Source organism: Ornithodoros turicata, chromosome 3 (genome assembly GCF_037126465.1).
Source record: "Ornithodoros turicata isolate Travis chromosome 3, ASM3712646v1, whole genome shotgun sequence".
In the NCBI taxonomy this organism is placed as follows: Eukaryota; Metazoa; Arthropoda; class Arachnida; order Ixodida; family Argasidae; genus Ornithodoros; species Ornithodoros turicata.
The window spans coordinates 100,756,533-100,771,484 of NC_088203.1; the positions used below are offsets into that span (position 1 = coordinate 100,756,533).

General features: G+C 44.5%; 1 long non-coding RNA gene across 1 annotated transcript in view; it reads left to right on the plus strand.

Annotated features, from left to right (window-relative positions):
• LOC135387557 (uncharacterized) overlaps window positions 1–14,357 on the plus strand; it is a 69,702-nt gene extending 55,345 nt beyond the window's left edge. The window contains exon 3 of the long non-coding RNA XR_010421193.1: window positions 14,218–14,357. This is a non-coding gene — a long non-coding RNA (uncharacterized LOC135387557). The remainder of the gene's footprint in view (window positions 1–14,217) is intronic.
• The last annotated feature ends 595 nt before the right edge of the window (window positions 14,358–14,952 follow it).

A 14,952-nucleotide genomic window follows, 5' to 3' on the forward strand; every position in this document is an offset into this window, starting at 1 on the left:
GTATCGCCTGTAGCAAAGAACCTCCCCACTCTCCAAAGCTAAAATAAAGTTGTTGTTGTTCTATCTGTTCAATCCTTTTGTAGATAACAAACGTCTACCGTTTCATTTCTTCAGAGTGACTAGTTGCGTTTGCCTGAATGTCCACAAAAGCTTATCTTATTGATTTATCGCAACAAATCATCTCCCACAGGGCCACGTCACCCAATCGACCGGTCGGGATAACTGCCAGGAAGTGCGATAACTCGACACGATGCGCGCTTCTGTCAGATTCATGTAACCACTCTAATAATGATAACGACTTCAACCTTACTTATTCTTCGTAATCTACTTGGATGCTTCCTCTGCTTTCAAAGCAGCCTCGCACTCAGAGTGTACCTAAGCAATTCCAATGTGCCAAAATCCAATTCACATAAATACTCCCTGGTGAAAACACCACGTGCGTGGGCGACGTGTAAGTCAGAATAGGCTAAACGGAGAGAGCTGTTTACGCAATTTTGCCTGTCATATTAGCACTAGCGAAGTCGGCACGTTGGATCCTACATGGCCTGACCTTATCAATCTCCTCGAGCCCGCGCAAAAGCATTTCACTGCCTCTTCTTCATCTAGCGTGAGAAGATGTCAGTTCGACTGACATGAGCCTATAGCCCTCAAAGGAGACGCTCAAAATCTGGATTTTTTTGTCAAGTTACGCATTAAAAACCCAGAGACCAATTCACTATTATTCACTCGAACCCATCGAGAATGAACCCAATAACAGCGTTCATACCCCAGCAAACCTGATGCGTCGGCTGTTTTCCATATGGAGTGCCTGATGACGTTGACGTACAAACACACGTGTCAGAAACGGCGCCAAGAATGTAGCACAGAAGCGCTGAACGAAATGGAGAAAATGGACAGCACGAACGCCGCGGAATATACTTTTATATCGACAAGAAGCCACTCACGGATTTGATATTCCAATCTCGCGTTGCCTCCTTTGTGATACCATCTGCTGAGACAGCGGTCGGAAAGAACTCCCGTCACTGAACGGATTTCTGTAGCTGAGAAAAAAAAAAGAAAGAAAAAAGGCGTCATAAAAAAAAATGAAACGGAGGAGAAAGACTGTCGCCTGCCTGTGACAGGAAAGAAAGCGAGAAATAATTTTGAAAAAGCGTCGTAAATTGTCAGGGTGGATTTTCCTTTTAGATCGTCTCTGATTGATTCGTTTATCACTTTGCTCCAAACGGACACTTTCAGCTGGGTACCAGCAAATGCTTTTAAACTCGGCAGTGGAAGAGGCTCGCCTTGTCATTTGGAAATAGCTTTGAGGAATAAATCTCGATGTGTGTATAAATATAGAAAGTGAGGACGAGTGCGATGAGTTCACGGTTCTATATTGCTGCGTTGCCCGCCGTTGAACTGCGCCCAAAGCAAGCGCGAAGCACTGAATGTATATATATATAAAAAAGAGTTTTAGAAGTGAAACTTTATCGGAATCTTTCTATCTGTTCTATTCTATATTTTTCTTCTTTATTGTTCTTCTTGTGGGAGGACATTCTCGTGGATTCACTCAACTGCTAAGGTATTCTCAAGATGTCGATGTTCGGCCATTACACGCTAGAATTGCATTCAGAGTTCTTAAAATTATGAAGAGTGTTATCACTCGTTGATTTAGAATTGGCAATGAAAGAAAATTATGGAGATGTTAATCTCGACCCAGTCAGGACTGGCTACCAGAGTTCTTAAAATTATAAAGAGTGTTAGCACTCGTTGAATTGGAATTGGCAATGAAAGAAAATTATGGAGATGTTAATCTCGACCCAGTGGACTCCAAAGGACTGGCTACTCCAAAACACGTTTGCCACATTGGACTGTTTCCTATGATGCATTACACGTGGATTACAGTCAGCGTCGTTAAGAAAATACAAGTATGTCATCAAATGAAAAGACGTTTGGCCGTCTATAGGTAATTTTATTACGCAACTAGTCACCAAATTCGGGTCACGAAATTGTAGAGCAATGAACCACGACAAGAGTACTCTAAATGGAACGATGTTTAATGCCAGATGAAAGTACGTGCACGAATAATGATGCCAGGCAATGGCGATGTGACTGGGACACAGCGGCTACAGAAGATTGTAAAGAGAGGGTGTGTTCCTCAGAACGCTCTGCAAGCCGGTGATTGGGCGTTTATTCTTTTTCTTTTTTTTTTGTGTTGTTCGCCAGTTAGCACCTCCCGTCAGACATTTTTATGGGGAATGTGGCAATATCTGTCTCAACACATGCACTGAAAACCCAGGGAGACAAAAACTGATCTGCGCGTCTGAATACTGGTGGTTAGTTACATGCCATGGGCCACATGATGCTACGTAGCAAATTTTCAAATCCTTTATAGTCACCTTCAATAAACCCAACTCGCTCACCCTCCTGAAAACATGTCTCTTACTTTTCAACAACGTTATCTGTCAACCTGTAGCCCCGTCCCAACATCATACGATATACAGGGTTTTTTATTTTAGCCTTTACAGAAAATTTTATGAAAAAAGCTATGAGAGCAGCATAGATGTGTTTTTTTTTTTTTCTTCTTTCAGTTGAGTTCTGCGGCCAGGCGGACATCCTCTGGAAGAGAGTATGTAACTACAAGACGACTAATTACCTGAAATTCATTAATGAACTCTTTAATTAGAGAATTTTGGGCAAAAGCGAGATAGCGGAACGGGAGGCAATCCTTGTTGACAGCTATTCTGTCTTCTAAAAATCCGGAACAAATCGTCTGCCGTGAAATATTCATTTACGAATTTTGATATGCAAATGAGCCGAAACCGAAAAGCGCGCCTGAAGAGCGCATCGGCCTCGCTGACGGAGGCTTACCTGGGCCGGAGAGCAGCTGGGCGACAACTACTCCAATCATCTTCATCGCTCAAAATCACGTGGCCCTCTAACGAGAAATGAGCACTGTACCAACACCTTCTAGATAACAGGAGGCCTGCGCCCTACGTCAGACAGGGAGGCGCTGCTGTTACGACCGTTGATGCTGCTATGACGTCAATGCAAGAGCGAACAAGAGAAAAGCTCGAAGCAGCTCGCAAAGCTCATGCAGGCCTTCGTGCGTGATGTATTGCGCAGGCCTTCTGCTATCTAGGTTATGTTGTCTGTACTCCCTGCGTTCCCGGTCGCCGCTGGTTCGGTTTCGGCTCATTTGCATATCAAAATTCGTGGATGGATATTTTAACGCACGTGCGTGTTTAAGGATTTGTTAAACGTGAAATGGCTCGCAACTAGGATAGTCTCCCGATCTGCTATCTCGCTTTTGCCCGAAATCTCCTAATTAAAAAGTTAATTAATTAATTTGAGGTAGTTAGTCATTTTGTAGTTCCACACTTTCTTCGAGAGGATGCCCACCTGGCCGTAGAACTCAACCGCAAAAACAACATCTATGCTACTCTCATATCTTTTTTTATAAAAATGCCGTAAAGGCTAAACAAAACAAAAAAAAACACACCCTGTATATCTTTGCAAGCTACCTGTTCCTCATTATTTGACAGGCTGACTAGATTATGCAGCTACCTCTTGTCTCTTCCCTGCTAGCCATTCTGTGCGAGCTTCGTCTGTAATAAGAAGGCCACTCACTTTCTCTTTTTGCAGCCAATGCTCTCTGTAACGAGTACCCATAAAACGAAGGGCACCGTACGCATTAGTGTGGCGACGCACCTGTACGCGCCACACATTTGCGCATCGCGACGCCGGTCTGGAAAAGAAGCTCGTAGAAGATGGCTTCTCTGACACCTCTCCCCGGGTTGCCATGGTTACGGTATAGTTGGATAGCTGCCAAAGAAGATGCGCTCTTTCTCGTGCTCGCCCGTCTTGTGCCACGCTCCTTTTCTTCCCTCTTTTTAGCGTGTTCCGGTGGGCCTTTGGTTAGTAGAAGGCAGGTACGGGGGTTAAGTAGTGCTTTAAATTGGAAATAAAAAGGGATTTCAACACTCAGGCGTTAAAACGTACGCCACTTACTGACTTGGAAGCCCCCCCCCCCCACACACACACACACGCTGCACTCTAAAAATCAGCTCCCGTGGCGTAGTGGTTAGGATTATCGCTTTCCACGCCAAGTATGGGAGGTGACACGGGTTCGAATCCTGTCACCTGCTGCGCTGTCTGAGGTATTCCCTGGGTTTTTCGAAGACTTTCCAGACGAATGTTGGCAGAGTTCCCCCTGAAGTCGGCCCAGGATGCATACTAACCCCTCTGTCCCCCACTCCTTCCTGCTGTCCTCTCTCCATCTGTCCACGTCTGTACGCCGCTGATAGCCACAGTTGCTTCGCGGCGCTAACACGGAATTAAAAAAACTACATTCTAAAAACAGAGCTTCACCGCATAGCACGCTCCTAGCCAACCATGCCTAGGGTGCCTCAATGCTAGTATTCAAGCATCCTAACTATCCCGAATGACAACGTTCTCTTCCTGTGATTTGATGAAAACGTGGGCGTACGCCGTTTTTGTGGCAATTCTGAACTGCATAGTGTAACCTAAATGGCGTACCCCCCCCCCCCCCGGTTTCAGCAAATGAGGGGAAAGAACGATGTCACTCGGAATTATCTTTGGCTACACTCTTTAAAAAATGGTTGTGTTCTTACTCCTTTTTTTGGGGAGTTCACCCTCGCCACATATATCACTCCCTTTGGCGTGTAGAAGTACTCTCTATTACCCTCGTGAAGGTGAGTCTCCTCACTCTCTTCATACCTATGAAGGGAGTGAGGAGACACTTTAAAGGGAGTGATATATGTAGCAAGTGGGTACTCCCCGAAAAGGGGTTGCAACACCCTCCCTTTTTTGTAAGAGTGTAGGAGCGTGCTATATGTTGTGAAGTTCACTTTTAAGAGCGTATAAGGGGGAAAAAAGAGTAATTTCAGTCTTTAGGGGCTAAATGTATTGCCGCAACCATATTAGTCCCTCAGGGCCAGGGTCAGGGGATAAAATAAGGAGTAAGTGCAATCTATGAGACTAGAAGTTGTAGTTGTTCCCAATCTACTACATTTTTTTAGAGTGTGGTGACCACTCTACAATTCTCTGAATAGAATATTTATTTCACTTGTCTATGAAATGTTCAATTGTCTTTCATGCTCTGGACAAGCCCTCTTTGTAGATCAAAAATTAAAGGAAGAATTTGACTGTCAAAAAAGGGGACTGCTTACTTCACTTCATTTGTTAGGCCCCATCGTGAATATTTAAGCATAGAGAAAAAGTATGAAAGAGACATGACCCACTTAGTTGTGCGCGCTTTGAAATTCTGCGTGACATGAATTATAAATCGGCCTTCGGGAAAGACTCTCCCACAGCGATGGCTTCTTGTTTGGACTCCTTCGTATCTTCTTTGTGCGGTTAGTCAATCTGAAAAATGGACCAACTGAGCCGGAAAAAAAGGAAAGACACAGGCATTGTTTACGCGCTTCCCGTACGTATAGTGTGTTTTTCAGCGTCTGTCTAGCGGAAAATCCTACGACGGACTACTTTTCGTACGTAATTTTTATTGATAGAAAGCGCTTTAATTTGTGCTGCACAGACTCGCCTCAGATTTCTGCTGTCCCTCTGTGCAGTGCAGCTGAAGTTTTATTAGAGCACAATGCAAGATGAAAACCCTCCTCGAAAGAATGAGACCACAAAAGCAAGAAAATGTCTGCGCATGTAGGAAAACTATTGTAGTTGATCTAAGGTAGAAGAAAAGAAATGCCGCACTTGAAAAAAAAGGAAGAATAGAAAAATTTGGTGACGTGGGAACCAAAATTTTAGAACCCTTATTGATGAGAGGCGGATTCTGCTTTACACATCACCGTTGAACGAGTGGGTGTGGCATGGATGCTTTGCGTCTTATTCTTTGACGCAAATTTTATGGGCGTTACCCATCGGCATACTTTGCCTCTCATTCAAGTACGGCAGTTCATCAAAAGGCACGAGCTCAAAGGAACTCTCACCCTCCGATTACCATTTGATCGACTGATTTGATCAACATTCGAAATGATCGTTGTGAGGCCGAGGCGTCCGATTCGCCCCGCTGTCTTGCGTTGACGTCGGCTCGTACGACGTGCCTAGAAAGTGTATTCCATTCGGCAAGTTGGTACGTATTAGTTTAGTTTGGAAAGAGCGCAGCAGAGGCAAAGGCAGAGGGGCGCTCACAAGACATAGTACACTGGGTGGGATATGTTTAATGCAAAGTAAAAAAAAAGAGAAGGGAAAGGTTAGCCACGGCGTGGGTTTGCTACTCCCGAAAGCTGTCAAGCAAGACACAAGCAGCTGCGACAGAAAATTATTAAAAATACACTGCTGCGCATGCCATATGCGCTTTTCTCTGCTTTTGTTCGTCATGCGTTGTGTCTAATCGGGGCTACGTGTCTTCGTCTCCGGTTTCTAAAGGACTGTAATAAGCCAAGCAACACGTGTGTCTAGACCCTGCGACATGGTTATTTCAATCATCAGTTTCGTATTCTCAGGTAGTGCACAAGTAAGCTACGAGTACTATCCGCAGCCATAATTTTTTCTTGAAACCCTTCAAAAGAACCTGCTTCCTGCAAAAGCGAAAGTAAAAAAAAGAGCCGAATAACGGTATAACAGCCGACAGCGTTGATAAAGGAAGAAAAACATAAAAACGACGAAGGACGAAAAAATTCGAACGTTGGAGAAAGGCGAAGTTTCGCTCGTCTATGATCCATGACTTTCATATCAGCCGCATTTATCTGCGAGAACGACACCTTTTTTTTTCTCTTCTTTAATTCTTCTTTTCTTTTCTCTCACCTTTTCTTCCCTGGGACCGTTTTCCACCAATCAGTGAAGCCGAAATTCGAGAGATAAGTGAAGCCTCATTTATACACATTCCCTCTTCACCACCACCTCCTCCTCCTTTTTTCTTCTTCTTTTGTCGGGACCTTGGTCGTGGTGATGATGCTTGACGCATGCGCAGATTGTACGATGCCGTGTTGCTCGGCTCGCTTTCACGAAGGTGATTAGGGCGTGAATTATGAGGGCATATTAACGTGTATGAAGGTTTCGTGGCCCTTAATTGGTGGACGAGCCACGGCTAATGAATCCAGGGCGCTTTTCGAGAGAGAGAGACAGAGGTGAGGGTCGGCATAGATGAGCTGTGGCACTCGCAGGTCCTTTAAAACTCTCTGGAACAGATTTTATGGGAAACCCATTTGGTGGCTCTAAACATAAGAGGCCGTAATAGGGGTGTCGGGCACGTGGATGTGGCAGTTATGCGACCATGCCGCTATACACAAAATCGCAATTACTGCTGCCACCCAGTGGCGGTCATAGGAACTGTGCACGTGTGGACAGCCGTTAGCCGAGTTTCTTCGTTTTTCTGCGCGTGTGCTCGTTGATTTTCGTGTTGTTAGCGTTCATTTCATGTTGGTTCTTTTTTTTTCCCCCGATCGGGAACCGGTGTAGAAACAATATCGAATCAGCCAGCACTCCTCACGTGGAAAACTGTGCATATCGCACGCTGAAGCAAGCAATCTTCTTTTTCCTCGATCTTTCCAAGATTCATACTGCCACGAATCATCTTCGAGAAACTTCCAGGGCAGGCACGAAACGGTACATCTCATCCCGGCGCGTGCTGAAGAAGAAGCAAGAAGATTCCAGACACATCGGCTGCTCTGGCAAACGCACGTGCTGTTTCTAGACTTTTCGGCGCGACGCTTAAATGCTTGTGCGCTCCAGGCTGGAGCATTCATTCTTTGGACTCAGTTGTGTTCAGAGAGCTATCGCTCTTGTGTTTTTGCTTACGAGTAGTTTAATAAACCGTTTGCTGTTTATTCGACGACTCGCCGGCCCATTTCGCTTCGTGACAATACGCTGCTCAGATGATTACCGACGAGGTCTATAGCTTTGATCATCTTGTCTTTCCCACGCACTAAAAGGACTGCACCTCATAGCACATTAGCTATATCTGCGCACATCCATAGCCGTGCTATTTTAGCGGACTTTACACGTTTATAGAGTGTAGCAGAAAGCTGTGAGCTTCATCTATCTAATGTGATTCTCAAGATAAAAACTAACCTAGCTGGGGCTGGCACGCGCAGACAGACAAGCACGCCTCGGAGCGCTTACGGATACAAAAGTGTAGTTCCGAATCCCATCTGTCTGTCTGTCTTTTCCGACGACTGCTATATTTCAATATTTTTTTATTCTATAGTGACATTTGAGCGCGTGTACACGATATAACGAAGTCTTGTTCTACAGTGAAAGCATGTGAGAACATATAAAAATGTGAACGCGTTATTTGTTTATTTTTGTCTCCGTTGTACGTGATTGTGGTACAATTTTTACAGTACAAATTGTTATTATGAACTATTTGTTACCATTTGTTATCGCTATCATTACTCGTATTATCGTCTTCGCCCGGGCAGGGGCCATTACAACTTGACCTCGCCGCTGCTCCTTCTTCTAACATTTCTGATGTACGAAGGCGCTATTCTGCAGAAATAATCGCAGTGAGGTAGTCACGCGGCTCCAAGCAACACGCTAAATAAAAATAAAAAAAAGAAAGAAAGAAAGGAGCGGAGTGACTGGGCGAGAGATGCAGCCTTTAATCACTTACATTGCAATTTATCTCCATTTTAATCCGATGACACCGAAACTTACTTCGGTACCTCGTAACGTACTAATTACATTAATTGCAATTGGATTGCATGGGCATTGCATCTGATCTCTACGAGGACTAAGATTATTGTAAGGGTGAATATGTATAATCTCAATTATTTTCTGCGAGAATAGACAGCCATCAGCGTCGTTTGCACATGCGTGTCCTTACTGTCCTTCAGGACCATCTATTTTCTATTTCTTCTTCGTTTACTCAACCTGCAATGTGTGCTACATGTTTTTCTTGCGTAGCCATTATGAATCCGGTGATTTTAATGGTACTGTCGACCTTGCGAACATGAAGACCCTCATATGAAACCGATTTCGCTTCTGCGGATCAAGCTTGCCGAAATACAAAAAGTAATGACCGAAGCAAAAGTTCGGCTGCACGTGGCGCAGAATGGCGTCATTTCATCATTTCATTGACTTTATTGACCTTCTGAAAAAAAAAAAAGCGAATACCCATGTTTAGGAGTACTGAACGGAAACCAAACATATCCGAGCGACACGTGGCGGAGATCGATGAAACAGGGGAAATGAGCAGGGGAAATGGAAAACATCAAGATCCTCCACTTTCAACTGACTCTTACTCAATTTGTTCCTATACTTTCCTATATGCCTATGACTAGGAAGCTTCGAAATTTGTGTCGTATTAAATGCAGGGTCATGACTTCAGCCGCGAGGAGCAGTTCTCCGGTCGATGTTGTCGTCTGCGTAGCGGATTATTTCCTACGTGCGCTATAGATGGAATATTTGTTTCGAAGTTTCGACATTGTACGTACAGCTGGGGCCACTGACTTGAGTTAGAAATCGTGGGTTGAGTAAGGTGTCGTTGTCTGTCCATTCGTGCAACGCTGATGCTGAAGAAATATTTCATCGTTAGTAATGCAGTTCGTGTTGTTCGTGTTCATCGTCATTCGCCATCTTCTCCCCCTCAAGCAATTGGACAGGGTGCCGCCCCAGCGGCGAAACATCCCGCTGCATCATCATCATCACTTATTTGTTGTTGTCCGGATTGTGCTTATTATTTGTGTTTGAATGTGGTTTGGACATGCCACGCTTAATATCTGTTTAACGTACAATTGCGAGACTTTACGCTCTTTATACACGATTATTGCGATAGCGCACGTAAGCTTGAAAACATTCTGCGTATTTCTGCGTTGCGTTCATTGTTTTCTTTTGTTTTGTACTTTCAGAATTCGGTCTTAGCCATAAAACGTAGTGCAGCATAATAAAACGGAGCTTTCAAAACCCAGTCGCAGTTCACATTAACTAGACAACATACAATCCCATAATTCTGCTCTGAGAGGAAATATAACAATCCCGAGCCGAGCACGGTAGCAATGTGTGGGAGGTAATAATATTTAATAATTGGGTGTTTACGTCGCGAGACAACTGAGATCATGAGCGACGCCGCAGCGGTCAGTCTGTGGATTGCTTTTGCCCACCTGAGGGTTCTTTAACGTGTGATGAAAGCATATATCACACGGCACCCCGTATTTAACGTCTTTCGCGGAAGACGGCGTGTCTAAGCAACTTGTACTCTGCCACCAAGTTGCTGGCGTCCTCGGCCGGGTTCGAACCCGCGATCTCGGGATCAGAAGGCGAACACGCTACCGACTGAGCCACCGAGGCCGTGTGTGGGAGGTAAACATTGCATGTGTCGGAATTTTCCGGCGCACGTCAAAAGAACCCCAGGTGGTCGAAATCATCCGGAGTCCTACCCTGCGGCTCGTGCAGCATGTCGCCACACTGGGCTAACTGACCTTACGTGTAAACCTATGTTCCACTTATTATTAATATTAGAAAAGATAATGGCCTCGAAAACGTCAATAAATGTCAAAACAGTCTCAAATGGGACTAAAATGTTGCAACCGAAACTATATCAGTTCTGAATATAATTCACTGTAAATTTGTACGACGGAGGAGAGGCAGCACACCACTCGCAGCACGTTGTTGTTCTGACGCGCATTCAGGCACACCAAGCCCAGAAAGCCTTTTTTCTTCTTTCCTTTTATTTTTCCTTTCTTTCCTTTTCCTTTTGTAACCGGGAATAGCAAGTCGGCTGCTGGAGCCAGGCTAACCTTTCCCCTCTTTCGTGTTTTTTTTTTCTGTTTTGTTTTGCAATAAACCTATATCCCCCCCCCCCCCCCCCAGAAAAGCCTACTTTTCCTGTTTGTGGCACCATAGAGTGAAACAAACAGACGGCTGACCAGGACCCAGGTACTTCCTCGGAATCAGAAGAATGCACGTACATTTATTCGAGGCACCTCAGACGACCCTACTTGCGCTGTTGAAGCTAATATTTCGCGTCTAGCTGTGATGCACGCATTTTTCTCTCGCCACACTGCTCCACCCAATACGGCATCCCACACAGAGGTCTCTGACCAAAGCTGTTTTGATGTTCCTGGGCGATACAGGTCTCATGAACAGCCTGTGAACTCAAGTCTTGTCACATCATTCGTCGGTGTCCCGCCCTCACTTCTCACCCTCATACTCACTCACTCAGACACTCAGATGCTTTCAGACATATGTCGGCACAGTTCCCCTAGAAGTCGGCCCAGGACGCACATTTCCCCAGGGCGTCAGTCGTGACGTTGCCCACATACGTGAGGCCGACAACGGCAAGCCCTTTCACCATCACCACCACCACCACCACCCTCATACACATTACTCTCTTTTTTTTTAAATCTCTTTTGTCTTTAATCTATCTGATCCTTCTTTCACCTTTTGTTACTTTACCCTTTATTTCCTAATTCTTTTCTTTTTGTTTTCCTTTATTGTTCTTTTTTTTTCGATTTCCTTCTTTTTTCATTTGCGGAATAGCGAGCCGACATACCGTTTGACTGACCTTTCCTCCCCCCCCCCCCCTCCACCACCACCACCACCACCACCACCACTTGCGCTAAAGCGCTTGCAGCTCCGTGCAGCATGCTTAGTACGGAACTGTATCAAATGCGCGACCATGGAACCAGTATGCGGACATGCTCCCGTTTGGGTTCATGCTTCGTCCGTTTAATTTTTTTCCCCATCACAGTAGGACTTCGGTAATTATGAAGACAGCTATTAGCACCACAAAATATCTTCTATTAATATTTTATGAACTTATTTTTATGTTGAAAAGCGATGAGAGCAGAAGTAGCATAGAAAAATAAATAATTTTATCAATAATAATAATAAATGAATAAATGAATAATAATTATAATAATAAATAAAAATAAAGAATAAAGAACGGGTAAAAAGCTCCCCACAAACAACGGCTGCAAAAAGAAGCAGCACGAAGAAGCATGAAAGAACACTCATAATTTCTGGTCGTGTCATAGTTACACAACCACGAGACATAACATACCATCCTGCAAACGACACAGGCTCAGAGCGACCGGCACAATACTCTCACACGCTTCATGTAGGACGCGTGAAAGTACGCCGTAACAGTTTAAACGATATAGCGTTTCATAAGACGCTCATCCTTTACTCGCTATATACAACACATAACACCTGCTACGTTCTCACACGGATAATGCAAGGCGGCTTCAGAAAGGGAGAACCTCCTACCGTTTTTTTTACCCTACTCATCAATGCCTTAGAGGTCCCCACTATATATAACAACCTTGCATTAGGAAGGAATGAAAGAAGCCTCCCCACCTAAGGCTTAGTATCACGGCGCGTGCCTTATAGCCAAGCCGGGCCAAGTCTCAGTGTCAGCCATCGTCTAATTGAGCGCATCAATGATTCAGCTTGCTTTCGGATAAGGGAGTATGGCGCTCATCGTTTTTGTGCGATTGTCGCTGCGAGCATTCGCCCCTAGTTAACGTCTGCGTCGTTCTAACGACGTTTATGCAGCCCAGTGTTGTTCTGCTTCGAAATTCGAAAACGCCGTCTGCGTTCAAATGTGGTTGCCTGGGCTCAGCGTTAGGGAGGCCTTTCTCGGAACAGGGTGCCTTTAACCGAAGCGAGTTTTGCACCCGACTGCATGTACTCGTAAACAACGTGAACACGCGCCTAACGTTTATATTTTATTTCAGCTTATTTTAAGCTAAACATGTTACATTGTCCTTCAGAAATACATACGGAAAACTGCGCTGCAGGCAGAAATGGGGAGGTCAAGACAGAAACAAAATCAAAATCGAAAAAAAAAATTTTTTTTTTTTGACTGTTTCTCGAAAGGCAACCTCGGTGTGAAGTCGTGCATTCAACTTCCGAGATGTCGCGTCATTTCCGGTGACAATTCAAAAGAAAGCATCGAAGGAGTGTCAGCGTGGCGACCACTATGAGCGCTCCTTTTCATTTCCGGCGAAGAACAAGCAGCGCTGCCTATCTTTATTCGCCGGAACTGTATTAATTTGTAACATAGGAAGGAACCTCGTGAACTGTTTTCAGTCTTGGAACAGTCGGATGAAAAACAGAGGGAACGTGGCCGCCCCGCGGAGACGAAGCTAGAAGAAATGTTGGCGCATATTTTTGCAGAAATGATAGACGAGATAACCGTGAGACAAAAAAGGAAAAGAGGACTTTGTGAAAAGAAAACGGGAGGGTGACGCGACTAATGCTGCTTTTCGTTTCTTTTCTGTCTTCTTTTTTTTTTTTTTTTTTTTTATGCAGCAGTAGTCACAGCAAGCGCCGCTGCTTCAGATCGTGCTCCAAAATGTGTTTTTGTTTTGTGGTTTCGGCCTAAAGAGAACCTCTAATATGCAAAATATTATTGAAGAAGATGGATGTGAAGAAGAACGAAGGTTCTGACACTTCGCGATGTTTCTGGTTGTGTGTGTGTGTGTCGTCGTCCTGATGGAATTTCGTAGCAGGAGCCTAACGTGAAGGAATAAAAAACGCGTTTCTTGCCGTGCTCAGTATATTGCCGGACATGTTAACGTGGACGTAAACCCGTGGACGTATGTACACACACACCATTTGAAACAGCTTAATCCGTGGCTGAAGACATTCTTTCCAGAAATTACTCTTGAAATGAACAACCGTGCTTCCAAGTTCCAACCTCTCTGATATATTTTCGGACTAATGTTTGCGAGGTAACAGGCATGTTGTAACATTCGCTGCTCGTTACAAAAACCTCTTCTTCGAAACATATTTCACGGTCAGAATTTCACCTAGACACCCGTGTGCCTGTAGAGCGTGCTTTGCCCGCAACATTTTAAAGCGTTCGGTGCAGCCAGCTTTACAAATTCTATTCCTGACAAATGTTTTCAGGAACTTCGCACGCAGTGCTGTCGCCTCCTCCTTAGCAGTGCTTTATGCAAATCCATTCGTGGATTAATAGAGCCTACCATTCACCTGCTCTGTTCCTCGAGGAAACGTCTATTGCAGAATATTCATCAGCGATAAATAAACCATGGATGTAGGGATCCATTTGTGCTCGGTCCACCCGCCGATATATTTTTAATAAGTATTGTAAATTGTATTGACAGCGAGGCCCAAGAGAAGAGGCCTTCTACTCTCATCGGCACAAACGAACGACGCCGCTATCAGAAAAGAAAGGGGCAGTAACCCATAAATAAACATTAAACCACTATTTATTTAGTTTTTCTCGCAAAAATATTCGACCAGTAACCATATATCAACTAAAGCCCGCACTTTTTCTTCCATTTTTAGAACTTCAACGCGATCTGTGAAGCTTCGTGGACTCATCTTTCTCAAGCAAACTTCCTTGCCAAAAATCTGACTGCGTCGTCAGTCATGGTTAGCCTTGATCCTTCCGTGAGCTTCACCAATATCTACACCCTAAGAAGAAAAAAAAGGTATGATTTTGTACCCATTTCGGTAGAACTGCATTGCAACCACATTTCTACTCCAACCAGTTTTACCTTTTGGGTATAACTGCAGAGGAGAAACAAACTACAGAGTAGAAACAAACTACAGAGTAGAATCTGTCGTTCTACCAGCTTGGGTAAGAAATTCTACCATTTTCTCTTAGAGCAAACGTGAGAGTGAGGAGGAAGGGAAAGGGACGCCGCCGCTTACACCCGCGGGAAAGAGGTCGCGTGTTCGACATTGGCACGAAATGGTAGAAGTACCGTCCTGCTGCAACTTTGGGTAGAAAATCCTATTTTTTTGTCTTCGAGTGTATTTCGTCCGATTCCACGGCACACTGAAGCTAGAAACCTCGTAACAGCGAGAACGTTCTCACAATGGCATGTTTAACAACGTGTCGTTTACATTTTACTATCATTTGCACTGCCCCATCTGATATAAACGCCAACGCAGGAACACAGCATAAAGCACGTACTGGTTGAGAACCACCAACACAAAACACACAACAGGAGGAGCTATTCACAACCTCCGCCCAGCAACAGCTCATGAAGCATCATTACAAACTTGGCGGTGTGA